The following is a 12,976-nucleotide window of genomic DNA, read 5'->3' as shown; positions in this document are numbered from 1 at the left end:
GCGTTGGGTCGACTTAGGGTTTCCGGTTGGAAATCCAAAGTCAGACTCGGATAGTCCAGAGATTGTCAAATATTCATTCATTATATTTATTATGTGCTAACTTTGTGCTGCAGGGTATTTTTGGGACTAACGTATCTTACAGGGACCAAAGTGCATTTTACACCTCGGATGAACAGTACCCGAGGCGCCTCCATGGAGCTTGGAGGCGCCTCAAGTACAAGGGCAAAGCTGGCTGTGAAGTGAAGCTGGAGGTGCCTTCATGGAGACTGAAGGCGCCTTGGACTGCTTCATGGAGGCGCCTTGGATCAGTGATGAAGGCGCCTTGAGTCGGATAAGAAGCAGCGACTAGAAAATTATCACAGCGTTAATGACGGGATAAAATCTTATGGTTTGAGGCGCCTCAATGGGGCTTTGAGGCGCCTTGAACACCCTTTATAAGGATGTCTCGAGGCAGCAGTAAGATAATAATCTTCCAAGTAACCTTCGAGCACCGAGCTGCTAACGAGACGTTTCGGACAAGCTACGACAAGCTCCCGACAACCCAGCACTCCGATCTCCTTAATTTTTGTTGTCGATATTACTTAAAATTCTGTTGTACTTAATTCATATTTGTACTTTGCGATTTGATAGTGAATTGCCCAAAGTAATCGCTTAACGAGCGAGGGCCTTGGAGTAGGAGTCGCCTAAGGCTCCAAATCAAGTAAAAACACTTGGGTCTTTTCTATGCTTGTTCTTTTCATTTTCGCTGCTTTAAATTCTCGAACGATTTCTTAATATGAAACGAGTGAAAGCCACGAGCGCTATTCACCCCCCTCTAGCGCTTCTCGGTCCAACAATTGGTATCAGAGCGGGGTTGCTCTGAATTGGTACAACTACCGTTCGAGCATTTTTTTCTTCGTCGATTTTTTATTATTTTATTATTTTTCTCAAAATTCATGAATTTCCATTTCTATCTTTTTCCCGCACTACTAATCCAGGATTAAGTCCTAGGACATTCTTTTCCATTATTTTTCTTTGTGTGCGAGATTCTGTTTTCATGGCTCTCCAAGAAGGCTTCAGTACAGCCCGACCCCCGCTTTTCACCGGAGACGACTTTGGCTATTGGAAAAATCGGATGGAATACCACCTCAAGACGCAAGTCGAGATGTGGATTATTATCCAGACCGGTCTCAAACTTCCACGTGATGGCGCGGGAGAACTAGTCTCAACATCAACTGGGACGCTAGTATAAAGAAGAAGGTTGAAGCCAATGCCAAAGCAACCTGCACGCTACAATGCAGACTTACAAAAGAAGAACTCAACAGAGTTGGACCATTCTCAAGCGCCAAAGAGCTATGGGAGAAGCTGATCAACCTGCACGAGGGCACTTCCGACGCTAAAGTAAGTAAACGCGATTTAATTTTGAATAAATTATATAATATTAAATTGCAGGAAGGTGAGACGGCTACCCAACTCCACGCCCGGATACAAGACCTAGTCAACAGGCTTCATGCGATCGGCCAAAGGGTGGAGAACAGGGACGTTATAAGGTATGCACTCAACGCTTTTCCGAGAAATACCTTGTGGGTATCCATGGTAGATGCGTACAAGGTATCCAAGGATCTCTCGTCAATAAAATTAGATCAACTTTTTTCTGAATTGGAATTGCATGAGCAGACTAATGCACGCCCGGTCGAGAAGGGTATTGCCTTAATTACAGGTACAAGCAGAACCCGGGAAGCTAAAGTAAATCGCAAAACCAAACCCGAGTCCAAAGATGAATCAGACGCAGAAGACGATGATGAGGCTATTTACGAAGTGGTAAAGCTCGTACGGAAGATATGCAAGCTGAAAAAGGTGACTCAAACGAAGACGAAGGACAAGACTGGAGTCACCTGCTACGGCTGTAACCAGAAGGGGCATTACAAGCCAGATTGTCCAAACAAGAAGAAAAGAAGGAAGGTGTTGAAGGCGACTTGGTCCGAGTCATCAGATGAATCCGAGACTGATAAAGAAGTACCGACAAGCTTCCTCGCATTACCAGTGTAAGCGAACATTGTCGAAACCGATTCAGAAATTGAGAGCGAGTCAGAAACCGAGTCCGAACGAAGCCACGGATCCACATCCGTTTCCGAAGGACCAAACCCCACTGTAAGTGCCCTACTTGCCGAAACTCATTTAGATGAATTGCAAGAATTAGTACCTTACTTGATAAAAAAGTTGGCTAAATCCAATGTTCGGGTCAAGTCACTCCAAAAGGAGGTAGCAGCCCTTAAGGAAGCGACTGACTTGAGTTCTTTAACTGAGCCAGTTCAAATTGGAAACTCAACTCAAGTCGAACAACTTGAAGAAGAAAATTTCAATTTGAAAACTTAAATTAAAGAACTCAAGGACACGTTGGAACAGTTCACCATGGGTTCCAAGAATTTGGATCTGATTCTTGGAAATCAGCGAGCCGCTTACAACAAGTCCAGACTTGGATTCAAAACCAAAAGTAAATATAAATCATATCTATCCTTAGTTAATAGAAATAATAGAAACATAATTCAAGCATGGGTCCCCAGGTCAAACTTGGTTAATCAAGTTGGACTTGGACAATATTGAGTCCCCAAGGATCAGATCCATTACCTTGATAGACCATATCGAGGCTATGATCCAGGGGGAGCCAATAGAAAGACCATCTTTACCAATAGATAGAACTGATTGATGCTTATTTATTTATTTTTTTTATGCATGATTAGATTTAGGATAGTTTAAGGACGTAGGCGTACTTTACACTTGTCCAGTTAAATCTAGGGGTTTCAAAAAGAAAATTAAATATAATTTCCTTGAGCGGTTCTGTCTAGGAAGTGATTGATGATCTCATACCCAAGAAGGTCAAGTGTCTCGCCACAACCTCGGAACTAATCTTTGAAATACATATTTAATTGACTAATTGGAAAACCTAAGTTTAACACAAATATAAATTAATCCTTGGAACTAACATAAATTAAAGATAACCATCTCATAAAATTACTTAAGACTACCTGATTGATAATGTAGAATCGGGTGAGATGGATCTAGGTTAAACTTAGTCTAAAAATAATCAAAAACATTCAATTTAAAATAAATTAATTCAATTCAAATCAACTTAATTAACCCTATAATCAGATGTAATAATTATTTAAAAATTATTTTAAAAATTTTTCAAAAAATTATTTTAAAAATTGTTTAATTTTTTTTTAAAATTATTTTAAAAATTGTTTAAAAATTATTTTAAAATTTTTTATAAATTATTTTAACAATTGTTTAAAAATTATTTCAAAAATTGTTTAAAAATAATTTTAAAATGGTTTAAAAAATTATTTTAAAAATTATTTTAAAAATTGTTTGAAAATTATTTTAAAAATTATTTGAAAAATATTTTAAAATTCTTTCAAAATTATTTGAAAAATCTTTTAAAAATTCTTTAAAAAATCGTTTAAAAATTCGTTAAAAATAATTTGAAAAATCGTTTAAAAATTCTTTAAAAATTATTTGAAAAATCTTTTAAAAATTCTTTAAAAATTATTTGAAAAATCTTTTAAAAATTATTTGGAAATCTTTTAAAAATTCTTTAAAAATACTTTAAAAAATATTTTAAAAATTCTTTAAAAATTATTTGAAAATCTTTTTAAAATTCTTTAAAAAATCTTTTAAAAAATCTTTAAAAATTATTTGAAAAATCTTTTAAAAATTCTTTAAAAAATCTTTTAAAAATTATTTAAAAATAATTTGAAAAATCGTTTAAAAATTCTTTAAAAATTATTTGAAAAATCTTTTAAAAATTCTTTGAAAAATCTTTTAAAAATTCTTTAAAAAATATTTAAAAATACTTTAAAAATTATTTGAAAAATCATTTAAAAAATTCTTTAAAAATTATTTGAAAAATCATTTAAAAAATTCTTTAAAAATTATTTGAAAACTCATTTAAAAAAATTCTTTAAAAATTATTTGAAAAATCATTTAAAAATTCTTTAAAAATTATTTTAAAAATTCTTTAAAAACTTATTTTAAAAATCCTTTGAAAATTATTTTAAAAACTTCCATTGAAAATTATTTCAAAAACTTATTTTAAAAATCCTTTGAAAATTATTTAAAAAACTTCCGCTGAAAATTATTTGAAAAACTCATTTTAAAAATTATTTAAAGAACCTTCCTTTGAAAATTATTTCAAAAACTTATTTTAAAATCCTTTGAAAATTATTTCTAAAACCTATTTAAAAATCCTTTGAAAATTATTTCAAAAACTTATTTTAAAAATCCTTTGAAAATTATTTAAAAAACTTCCTTTGAAAATTATTTCAAAAACTTATTTTAACTTCCTTTGAAAATTATTTCAAAAACTTATTTTGAAAATCCTTTGAAAATTATTTTAAAAACCTTCATTTGAAAATTATTTCAAAAACTTATTTTAAAAATCCTTTGAAAATTATTTCTAAAACTTATTTTAACTTCCTTTGAAAATTATTTCAAAACTTATTTTAAAAATCCTTTGAAAATTATTTAAAAAAACTTCATTTGAAAATTATTTCAAAACATATTTTAACTTCATTTGAAAATTATTTCAAACACTTATTTTAAAAATCCTTGAAAATTATTTAAAAAAACTTCCTTTGAAAATTATTTCTAAAACTTATTTTAAAAATCCTTTGAAAATTATTTTTAAAACTTCCTTTGAAAATTATTTCTAAAACTTATTTTAAAAATCCTTTGAAAATTAGTTCTAAAACCTATTTAAAAATCCTTTGAAAATTATTTCAAAAACTTATTTTAAAAATCCTTTGAAAATTATTTTAAAAACTTCCTTTGAAAATTATTTCTAAAACTTAAATCTTTCAAAATGCTTTGAAAAATCTTTTAAAAGCATCCTTTGGAAATTATTTGAAAATTTTAAAAATTACTTCTCAAACTTAAATTTTAAAATCCTTGAAAAAATTGTGGTTCTAAACTGATGACAAATTTTCTAACTTAGCTAAACATTTACAAGAAAACTTATTTTAAAAGAGCTAAATGTTTATGTCTATACTCATTTTACTCTCTTATTTATTTTGATATATGGCAAAGGGGGAAAGTATAAGGAAATTCAAAAGAAATTAAAAAAATTTTAAATAAAAAGAAATTATTTTAAGGGGGAGCTTCTATTAAGGGGGAGCTTCTATTATGGGGGAGCTTTAATGTGCTTATGTTTTATTTATGCTTGTGCTAATTTATGCTTATCTTTATTACATTTTTTTCTTAACTTTGAATTTCGGTTGTCATAATCAAAAAGGGGGAGATTTTTTATGCGAGAAGTATCCGACGATCGAACTTAAGTTTTGATAATGGCAAAGGGATTCAAAGTTAAGTTTAATTGTTATCTAATGTGTATGATTGAGTGTTTCAGGAAAGTCCTAACTGCAGTTAGACAAGGAGAAAACCCTAGGGGGTGGTAACCCTAGGTCATAGGAGGTGGTAACCCTATGCGGAAAGTCTTGGCGGGTCGGAGCTTCGGGCAAAAATCCTAGGGGGTGGTAACCCTAGGTTAAAATCCTAGTGTCGTGAACCGGGTAAAAGTCTGGATGGGTCGAGGATCGGACATCCAGCATGAAGACCGGAAGCATCGGACGCTGAACAAAAGTCCAGTTGATCTGGAGGATCACACTGGCAACAGGTAAATCGCCTGAGAGAAGTAGGTGAGGACGCGTTCCCCATAGAGAGAACAGTAGGCATCGGGTCGACCTAAGGTTTCCGGTTGAAAATTCAAAGTCAGACTTGGACAGTCCGGAGACTGTCAAATATTCATTCATCATATTTATTATGTGCTAACTTTGTGCTGCAGGGTATTTTTGGGACTAACGTATCTTGCAAGGACTAAAGTGCAATTTACACCTCGGATGAATAGTACCCGAGGCGCCTCCAAGGAGCTTGGAGGCGCCTCAGGTACAAGGTCGAAGCTGGCTGTGAAGTGAAGCTGGAGGCGCCTTCATGGAGACTAAAGGTGCCTTGGACTGCTTCATGGAGGCGCCTTGGATCAGTGATGAAGGTACCTTGAGTCGGATAAGAGGCAGCGACTAGAAGATTATCACATCGTTAATGACGGGATAAAACCTTATGGTTTGAGGCGCCTCAATGGGGCTTTGAGGCGCCTTAAACACCCTTTATAAGGATGTCTCGAGGTAGCAGTAATATAATAATCTTCCAAGTAACCTTTGAGCACCGAGCTGCTAACGAGACGTTCCGGACAAGCTACGACAAGCTCCCGACAACTCGGCACTCCGATCTCCTTAATTTTTGTTGTCGGTATTACTTAAAATTCTGTTGTACTTAATTCATATCTGTACTTTGCGATTTGATAGTGAATTGCCCAAAGTAATCGCTCAACGAGCGAGGGCCTTGGAGTAGGAGTCGCCCAAGGCTCCGAACCAAGTAAAAACACTTGGGTCTTTTTTGTGCTTGTTCTTTTTATTTCCGCTGCTTTAAACTCTCGAATGATTTCCGAATACGAAACGAGTGAAAGCCATGAGCGCTATTCACCCCCCTCTAGTGCTTCTCGATCCAACAGTTCCATCTGTTGAGCATCTTAACACCACAAGAAGTCAACCGAATCGGAGCCTACGAATCAGCCAAGGAGCTCTGGGAGAAATTCCTAGAACTATATGAACGAACCTCGAAGGCAAAACTAGCGAGACGGGACCTGCTCCGGAACCAGATCAGCAACCTCCGGTTAGAAGAAGGCAAAATCGTCACACACCTCCATTCAAGAATCAAGGAGCTCATCACCAGACTCACGAATCTCAGAGAAAAGATAACCAATCGAGATTCACTAAGGTACACACTTAATGCATTTTCTAGGACTCCAGAATGGTCAACCTTAGTAGATGCGTATTTCATCTCTAAGGATTTAGTGGTAAGTACTTTAGAAGAACTTTTTTCAACTTTTGAAATTCATGAGTCAAGATGTGCAGGTCTTAAGAAGGAATCAAGGCAAAACATTGCCTTAAAAGTTAAAATGGATGAACCAGATTCTGAGACATCACTTGACGATGATGAAACGACGTTAATGGTAAGAAAATTTAAAAAATTATTTAAATCTAATAAATTTAATCAATTGCAGAGTACAAAAAGAAAAAGGAAAGTAAGATGCTATCACTGCAATGAAGAAGGGCATATCAAAAATAACTATCCAAAATTAAAGAGCAAAGACAAGGATAAGGAAAAGAATAAGAAGTCCGCCCGACCCAAGTATAATTTAAAGGTGACATAGGACGGCAATCATCCGAATTAGAGATAGAAGCCCTCACCGGACTTGCGCTAGTAGCAAGTTACCAAGAAGACAAAGACAAAGCAAGCTCATCCGAAATGAGCATTGAGAGCATCGATGAAGGAGAAGCGACATCGGAAAAAAAACAGCACTTCAGGGAGAACCTCAGATTATGGGATCGACAAGGTAAGTCAGGTATGAATTATTCCTCTTGACAAGTTATTTCAATTCGTAAAAATATTATCAAAAACTGCTGTAAGTTAGAAAAAGGAAAGAAAGAGCTAAAATCAATCTTAGCTATATCTTGTCGATTAGAAAATTTCAATAAAATAAAAATAAAAAATAAAAAATTTTAAAAAATAGAAAATTTGAAAAGTCATGCATGCTCAACTTTTATTCTATCTAATTTTAGAAATTATTTAAGACTTAACTGGTATCTCAAATACCATAAGGGCCAAATTAGGAAAATATCCCAGAAATATATTCCCAAACAATTTTTGATTAACCCTGTAGCAAGGAACCTATTTTGGGTTTCAAAATCATACTTAGATTAATTATTTTTTAGTTTTCAGACAGAAAGTTAAATATTTAATTTATTTAAAAGATTTTGTCTAGAAAGTGGTTCTTGCTCTAATATCCAACAAGACCTAGTGTCTTGCCACAGCCGGGAAGCCAATTATTGAAATAAGTATTTAATTGACTAACTGGTAAGCAATTAGTTATTATAAAAAATACTTTTTAATTTTTTTTTGAAATTATTTAGAAGTTAATTTTTTTTTGAGAAAATAACTTTATTTGTAAAAATATTAAAATTTTCTGAATGTTAATTTTTTTTTTGATATTTTCAACTTTATATTATCTGACTTATAGATATTAATTTTTTTTAATTTACATTGATAAATCCAAATTTAAACTTTAATTTTTCCCTTAGAATTTTGTGTTAGACCTTCCAGTAACATCTTTAAAGGTGCCTTATCTTTTATGTGATCAAAAGGGAGAGTAGTAAAGATTAAGTCTAGGGAAGGGTAGTACAATTTTTTAATTTTTGTACTTGTAATTTTTTTTTACTTTCAAAATTTGAACTGTTATTTTATAACTGTTAAATTTGTGATTTACCCTAACTTAACTTGGGGTTTGCTCACATCAAAAAGGGGGAGATTGTAAGTACCTCGTGGTAGTTTTGATGTGATCAACTAAGTAAAGTTATGTCCTGTTGATATTTAACCTCTGCGTCTAAGTGTGCAGGAACTTAGGAGCACAGGAAGTCAAGCAAAAGACGCAGCTAGCGAGAAGGACAACACGGAAGAGAGCCGACGGGCTTGGTGTGTCCGAGGTATGAGGTACTACAGAAGAGTACGCGGGCGAATGAAAAGGAGTCACGCGGTGTTTTTGAGGGACGAGAAGCCAGAGCGGAAGTTTGTTCGAAGGTCGGAAGTTGGGTTCAGGTGAGCCTTATTCCAGATGGACGAGATCACCCAAACGGAGACAGAGTCGGAGCGGAAGACCTGGACCCAAGCAAGCAGAATCGGAGCGGAAGACCCGACTCAAGCAAGTGAAGCCGAAACGGAAGAACCCGGACCAAATAGTTAACATGATGTTAACTTGGGTCCGGGCGTCCGGAGTAAGCTTTTATCCAGAACACGATGTGACACGTTCCATTGTGACAGGGATAAAAGTTTATCCCCTTTTAGGCGCCCGATCAGGGCTATAAATACAGCTCTGGTCCCAGAAGCTAAAACACAACACTTCTGTAACTAAGTGATTTAATTGTTACAAAGAGACTTCTCCGTCTGAAGGAGAGTTTAGTATGCTTTCATCTTCCTTGAATTAACAACCTCCCCAGTTGTAACCAAGTAAATATGTTGTGCCTCTTATTTTTGTTTATGCAAATGTTAAGTATAATTAAGCTGTAAAAATTTGAGAAAGGTTCGTTTTTATTTGTAGGGATATTCATCCCCTCTAGCTGGCCGCTAAGGGTCCAACAGACCGTTATATTACGGAGAGGTCCTGATACAAGATGTGAGATCTCAGAAAATTTAAATAAATAGGGTTATTTCATAAATAGCCTTATAAAATTTTTTTGAAATTTTTAGAAATTTTCTGTGAATTTTTCAGAGCTCGTACGACGGGTTTTGAGGGGATCAATTACGGGTACAGATAAAGCCTGTTTGGGATACCCGTTTAAGTGAGGAAATGTTTTTAATATATATAAAATCATTTCCTTTATTTATTTCTTCCCCCAACCCCAAAAACGCCGATTCTCTACCCGACCCTTCTCCTCTCTGCCCCGACGCAAACTTCTCTGATCCCTTCTCCTCACGCTTTGTTCTCTCTCGTGAACGAGCGACGCCGCCGGAAACGAGGCCCCAGTTCCGACGATCTTCCTCCACCAACATCGATGTCTTAAGCTCAGGTCCAGCCGGAGTTTTTCCTCTCCGGATCGCCATCGAATCGCGTCTTCTTGCGTCTCACTGCCATCACCGATCGCTGGCCCAGATTGGGGCTCGGAGCATAGAGGTGAGGAGCTAGCTTTGATTCTACTTCTTCCCTTTTGCCTTGTGCAACCGTGCCCTAAATCCCTTCCATCGGCTCCGATCAGTCATCGCGACGACAAGTCGTGCCCTAACAACGATCCTTAAGGTAAGGTGTCGCAGGATTCCGATTGATTGGGATCTGTTCTGTAGATTTTAATGATCTTGTTGAATTGTTCTTCCTTGTGATGACCTTCCTATTCTTGATTAGAGAAGGCATCGGATTGCTGTGGATTCTTCTTGTTGCCGATCACTGCTTTCTTCTTTCTTGAAGCTGTGGAGGTCTTGGAGTAAGGTAGAATCTAGGTATGTTGCTTGATTTGTGATCGATTCCTCTTTTCCTTGATCACCCGAGATGTTAGCCTAATCCGAACAGAGGGGAAGAATTTTAAGAGGTGAGGTTTTGTTCTATTCTGTGGTGATTGATTTCTTGATCCTATTGATTTCCAGTGAGGTTCGGTTCTGATCAGTGAGGTGTGCTCAGGATTTCAGCAAGGTTGAGTGTTGTGAACTTTCTTGGGTTCCAACAGCAACTACCCTAACTGGCAGCAACATCTTGGGTGGTGATCTACTGGTGATCACCTTGGATTTGGGTAAGTTTTTGGAGGTCAATTGTTACCTTATTTTAATGATACGAATTAGGGTTATATTTAGTTGTTTATGTGTAGATTTAGGTATCATTTGGATTACATGATTACTAGAGGTTATAAGTAGTGGTTGATTGTGATTAGATTTGGTTGCTTAGATTAAACTAATGGAATGATTAGGGTTAAGGCAATTAACCCTATTCAACTATTGGATTTAATCTAAGTTTAGATTTCTAATCTAAATGGTGATTAGGGTTTTACCCTAATTTAGTTTTGGAGATTTTATTTAGCTATTCATTTGGATTTAGCTAAATAAAATATATATATTATTTGACACAGGACTCTGATCCGAGACAGGCGTCTCGACGTTGGATTTGGCGTGATTGTACCTTCTATTTGAGGCGGGTACCCTTTGACTTATCTTTTGATATTGTCTTATGATATGTATAGTTTATATATACTTACTAGTGGTAGATAGTAGATTACTCTCTCTCTTGGTCTTAGCTAGTTGATACCTATCACATGCTTCATCTGCTAGTTGCTTTACTTCAGAATTGAATATTTTATCTCTTGCCATGTGTATATATGTTCATAGAGATGCATATCTATAGTGCTCTACTCTACTGGATTAGTTGCTTTATATGTGTGATACATGCTCTTGGATTCATGATACTTACATCATTGTTATATGTGATGTCTTTGGATTTATGCTGTTTATATCATGGTTATATATATGCGTTTACCTTTTTGGCACACACATATATGGAGGAGGCTATGTTCAGGTATGACATACTTAGCCTCATGCACCATCCCGCATGATTGCATGCTGGGCGATTGACGACTCCATTATTGTTGAGCTCGTCGGCCGGCTACACGGGCCTGACCATTGCATGGGTAGTGGCACAACACCAGGGTGTGTATGGCGGTTGCTCGGTGCTCCATTGGTCCGCTCATGGGTAGTGTGTTGCAGCGTGGTAGCAGCAGGATCCCTCCCGTCATTGTGCATCGAGTTGAGAGCGTTACGCTCCTCACTATGTTTGAGGTAGGAGGATAGATGTACTCGACATCCGTCCATTCGGTCACTCATCGGGGTAGTGATGACAGAGTGCACGGTGTCACACTCCTACCCACTCGCCATCGCGTGTGAGACGGCTGACTAGCGTCAGGGGTGACCATGTCATATTGCATCATATGCACATATTGCATTTATTATGATTGTTGCATATTGGATGATGCACTTGGGTGACTGCATATGATTGACATGCATACAGGATACATGCTTATTTGCTCTGACTATCTTTGTCTGTGTATGTCCACAGTCATTTGCCCAAGCCTCGCAGGTGAGTACAGTTTATTACAGTTATGCATTTTCTTATTATTCTTGCTATAGATTGTGCTTTATGCCTATTGTTGGTTATTACAGTTTATTTCAGCTCTGCATATCTGTTGAACTGTTAGGAGACTATACCGTAGGTTGTATGGTTAGAGAACTGTACTATTGATCCTATGGTTTAGGAGACTGTACCTTAGGTTATTACTGGTGGATATATATTGTTGTACATGTCTATTGGTTTACCTGCTGAGTTCTTTGAACTCACCCCGTTGTTACTATTTTTTTTCAGGTTGAGGCCGTCAGGAGAGATTCCAGTCGCTAGCCCCTTGGTCGCGAGGATTTCTAGATATCGTTTTCTGTATTCGCTTTTATACGTATACTTGTGATGTGGGTTTGTATTGTGGACTTTATGACGCACATTGGGTTTACTACTTTTGTTTTCCGCTACGAATATTTCATTACTTCGTGGATTTCGTTTCTTCGTTGTAGTGGAGTAGGATGTGTACGTATATCTTCGTTGATTTCTATATCATCTTTTCTTTATATAACTGCGTGGATTGTTCATATTATGTCTGTGTAGAAGTGTTGAATATAACTGCGTGGATTGTTTACTATTTGTATGTATTGTTCCGGCCGAGTGTGGCCGAGGTATAGATATATGTATACTGAGCTTCATATTGTCACCCGTACAGGGGACATGCTGCCGAAATTTCTTCGGACAGGGACTACCTGGGGCGTGACACAAGATTTTTTAGTCTTTCATCTTACACATTTGATATTCTACGATCATTCACCTATAGCAATAGTAATTATATAAATTAGATACATATATAATACAGTTGCATTGTAAAATAAATAATTTTATTGCTAACTTACATAGATTTGAAACAAATGTGCAAATTCATCCTCTAACTTGGTCTCTACCTCACTTGCACTTATTGATGTATTTTGTAGATATAGTTGTTGTTCATATAAGCTGTAAAAAAAAGTAATTTCAAGACATATTAGATAGCATGTAAAATATTCTTTAATAATGTAGTATACATATACCTAAACTATTACCTTATGTATGGTTTGACCTCTTCACAGTTCAAAAGTATGTATGTCCTCACAGCATGATATTCTTGTTTGTTTAACCGTCTAGTAATGATTGCATCCATTGTCTTACTATGAAATTTGAAAATAGAAAGCATCTCTCGGTCTGTTGGTTGAGTATTATCAGAATTTTACGGACACTTACGATGTCTCATTTTCACATGATTAGCAAAATAATAAAAGCAGAAGG

This window comes from Zingiber officinale, chromosome 2B (genome assembly GCF_018446385.1).
Source record: "Zingiber officinale cultivar Zhangliang chromosome 2B, Zo_v1.1, whole genome shotgun sequence".
Taxonomy (NCBI): Eukaryota; Viridiplantae; Streptophyta; class Magnoliopsida; order Zingiberales; family Zingiberaceae; genus Zingiber; species Zingiber officinale.
Note: the sequence above shows the minus strand (reverse complement) of the source record.